The sequence below is a fragment of the Synchiropus splendidus genome, chromosome 8, assembly GCF_027744825.2.
Source record: "Synchiropus splendidus isolate RoL2022-P1 chromosome 8, RoL_Sspl_1.0, whole genome shotgun sequence".
NCBI lineage: Eukaryota > Metazoa > Chordata > Actinopteri > Syngnathiformes > Callionymidae > Synchiropus > Synchiropus splendidus.
Genome location: NC_071341.1, coordinates 26,245,001 through 26,249,283, shown reverse-complemented (window position 1 = coordinate 26,249,283; position 4,283 = coordinate 26,245,001). Strand labels below are relative to the sequence as shown.

At 52.1% G+C, this 4,283-nt stretch overlaps 1 protein-coding gene across 1 annotated transcript in view; it reads left to right on the top strand.

Annotated features, from left to right (window-relative positions):
- The first annotated feature begins 4,012 nt into the window (after nt 1–4,012).
- The window catches only part of LOC128764214 (uncharacterized), a 3,716-nt gene continuing 3,445 nt past the window's right edge, over nt 4,013–4,283 (top strand). Inside the window, exon 1 of the mRNA XM_053873785.1 lies at nt 4,013–4,283. This exon is cut by the window's right edge and continues 1,498 nt beyond it. The gene's annotated coding sequence lies outside the window, so the exon portion shown is untranslated.

Genomic DNA, 4,283 nt, shown 5'->3' with positions numbered 1-4,283 from the left:
ACAAACACTAACCCTTAGCCAGTGCCACTGTCCCTGAGTACCCCACCCACGACTACCTGCAACTTCCTGCACACACCACCTACGTTCAACCTCAACTCCTGCGTCAATAAAGTTGCCTCTTTTGAATTTGGGCCCGTGGGCCGCTACCTCCCGACACACGCATTTGACCGGATCTTGGGCCCCCGACCCAGGCATCCCGCCTGGGTCTCGAACCGGGAACCTGCGGATCCGGGGGCCCTCGTGCTTGCCGCTACTCCACCATATGGACTGTCTCCACATCACACCACTCCACTGAGAAGACTCTACCTAAGAACATGAACATTCTTCCTTCCCCCATCCCAATTCCCTTTCCCTATTTGTCAAAAAAAAAAAAAAAAAAAAAAAAAAAAAAAAACATTCTTCCTTCCCCCATCCCACTTCCCTTCCCCTATTTGTCAAAAAAAAAAAAAAAAAAAAAAAAAAAAAAAAAAACATTTTCCCTTCCCCCATCCCACTTCCCTTTCCCTATTTGTCAAAAAAAAAAAAAAAAAAAAAAAAAGACTGTTCCGCCTGGGACTCGAACCGGGGACCTGCGGGGCCACAGGCACTCGTGCTTGCCGCTACCCCACGAACTGGACTGTACTCAAGCCCGATTTGAACCCGACAACATCCTGAAGATCACCCCGGCTCATCCAATCAGAAACACTGACCATCACCCCACCATCACCCCACCTACACCTACCAATCAGGACCCAGGAACCCCCTCCACGCCCCACTTCCGTGATTGGCTCCCCGAAAATGGCGGGAACCACCAACTTCCCCCAGTACTCACCTTTATATACACCACTGACCTGCGCCGCCAACCATTATGTTCCCTGAAGAAGCATGACCGAACATGCGAAACGTCGGGACTGATTTTATGTATGATTTTATGTTTGTCTGGCCGCGTGGCCACTGCCTGTTTTTAACCTGGGACATTTTAGTCCCCCTAATACAGGGTTTTATTGCTTTTAAACGGAGTTTGTACCAACTGAGGAGGGCCCTGGTCGGGACCACAGCCACGGGCCTTCCTCTGGAGAGACTAACACGCCGGCCCAGGCCAGGCCTCTGTCGGGTTTCCAGGCTTCTTGCAGACCGTGACTGGGGCAGCAAGCCAATTCAGCTAAGCTGCACCCACACCAATCAGGCTGCACATACACCTGGAGGCCTTCCACGGGGGAACACAACCGCAACACCTACCAACGTTGTGAGGACCTCCTCCTACTGCTGCCTGCAAGGTAAGGGCCCTCCTCCAACTTTTATGGTGTGACCTCTGTTTTTAAGCAATTTTAAGGTTGAGCGGGCGGTGGACATGTGGCCAGCCACTCTTAGGTTTGCGCAGCACCCCCCACAACCCCCTGACAGACTCCCTCAACCACTACTCCACCTTCCTCTTCTCCGCCACCCAAGCCGACCCCAGAGACCTCCAAACACCCACCCCCCACAACCCCCTGACAGACTCCCACAACCTCTACTCCACCTCCCTCTTCGTCCCCCTCCTCTTCTCCGCCAATCAAGCCGACCCCAGAGACCTCAAAACACACAAAGACAACCTGCACACCTCCCAGTAGGACCCCCAGACCCAGAAACCAGACGCATATCTAAACTATATTATAAATTGTACCAGGCCATACATCATAAGAACATTATAGACATCGCCATAACCAATAACTCACCACCCCCCGGTATGAAAAAACAAGCACAAAAATTAACAGAATTCATCAAACCCTCAGCCCCAACCGAATACACCCAACACAGAATCAAACTCACCACGGAAAAATGGCTAAAGGACAATCTATTCATCCTCCAACAACACCACAACTCCACTATTGACGGACTATCCCACACCCCCTTTAATAAAACCGCCCTTGAAATAGCTACCCGCTGGATCCAAAAACGTTACGGCAATAAATTACGACCCTCCACCATCACTGCCATGAACAACATCCTCAATACCGACCAACAGGAACCACCAGAGCACAGACCACCGACTGACACAGCCCCTGCCACTAATAATCCACCTCCACTACCACAGAGAAACCAAAGAACCCGCCAAGCCATAAAACACACACCTCCGCTACCTGGAACCACCAATGACCAAACCACCACCTCCGACCCATCATCACCACCCCTCCCCTCCCTCCCTACGCCCCCTGGTGTTCCACCCATACCAACCAACGCCACCCCATCCCGGACTATAACACCACAACCAAGCAGGACCCCTCCACCCAGCACCAGCCACAATACACCCCCCACCCCCGGATATGAAGACTCCACAACCACCAACCCGTGCTGCCCCCCCTCTAAGTCAACCCAGACACCCCCTCAAACCCCGACAGGTTCCACGAACCAACATAACACCACCCTCAATCCTCAGCTACTAATCTCCACCTCCACTCAGACCACTTCCCCAGCCAAGACCATGGCCACACAAACAACCCCCACACAAGAAACCAACCTCCCAAGCAGCCCAGAACCCGGAAACCACCACCTGCTCCTACTCTCACCCCCACCACCTTCTCCAAACCCCCTCCAGGCCATGACCCAGACCTCCCCCAACCAAAATGTACTACAGGTCCTCATAGACCTCTTCAGTAGCCCCACACCACCACCTCGACCCGCTCCAGTTGAAATTGACCCGGACTTGTTCAACATTAACTTTCACTTAGAACACGACTCGACTGACCCGGACACAACACCACCAACTCCCGAACCACCCCACTCCATACCTACTCCTCAACCTACCACCAGACTCACAACAAATAATGGTCCTCCTTCCTCCTCCCCAGATCCTCCAGCAGCTCAACCTGGCTTGGGGCGGCCACAAACAACTTCCGTGACTGAGGAACGACCAACAGAGAGCCTGGTGGAAGCCAAAAATAGCATGATGACAGGGCAATTTAAAGTCAATTTGACTGAAAAAACCCTCTCTGAAGCTTCCACATCACAGGCTTTCCCCAGTCCGGCCCGGCCGCCCCACGCCAGCCCACACCGTAGCACCATCACCCCCGTCTCACACAACCAGCCATCAACTCCACCCCCCCATCATCATTCCCCCCCTTACCACATGGTCACCTCCCACAGAGTACAACCCTCCCGGAAACTCCAAGACTGGCACATCACTACACACCTACCAATAGTCATCATAGGCGACTCCAACCTGGAACGCATCCCCCCATACACCCAACCCAACATACAAGTAGATTCATTCCCCGGAGCCAAAATTTACCACCTTATCAAAACAGTCGAAAAAAGCCCAACCTGCCCACACACCAAAATTCTAATAATTTCAATAGGCATAAACAATAGAGACACAGACGTTAAAAAAACAACAATAAAACAACTGAGAACACTATTTCGACTGGCTCAGTCCACCTTCCCCAACACCGACATCTATATCCCCCTTATCAATTTCTCCCCACATCTGACGGAAATACAAAAACACAACCTCACCACACTCAACAATTACATTAGAAACCACCTCCCACACATCCCCAGCATCCCATCACATCTATTCCACACACTATCCGACAATATACACTGGACAACACCCACAGCAACCACCATATTTCACCACTGGCTGACACATTTAAATTTATCCACATAACTAAAGATAACCTCATCAACACTTTAACCAACCCACACCCTGGACCTGACCCCGACCCCAACCCCAACCCTAACCCTAACCCTAACCCTAACCCTAACCCCAACCCCAACCCTAACCTTAACCCTAACCCCAACCCTAACCCTAACCCTAACCCCAACCCCAACCCTAACCCTAACCCTAACCCCAACCCTAACCCTAACCCTAACCCTAACCCCAACCCTAACCCCAACCCTAACCCCAACCCTAACCCACTCAACCCTAACCCTAACCCTAACCCTAACCCACTCAACCCTAACCCTAACCCTAACCCTAACCCCAACCCCAACCCTAACCCACTCAACCCTAACCCCAACCCCAACCCCAAGCCTAACCCACTCAACCCTAACCCTAACCCACTCAACCCTAACCCTAACCCACTCAACCCTAACCCTAACCTTAACCCCAACCCCAACCCTAACCCTAACCCACTCAACCCTAACCCCAACCCTAACCCCAACCCTAACCCTAACCCTAACCCCAACCACCCTTTCCCCAGCCAACAACCACCGGACTTCTACTCAGACAACACCGTACTCAACCTCTCCACCTTATTCACACCCACCCCAGCACAACGTCAACTCCTCGAAAAAGGCCTCACCTTCATCCCCACACCCACAAC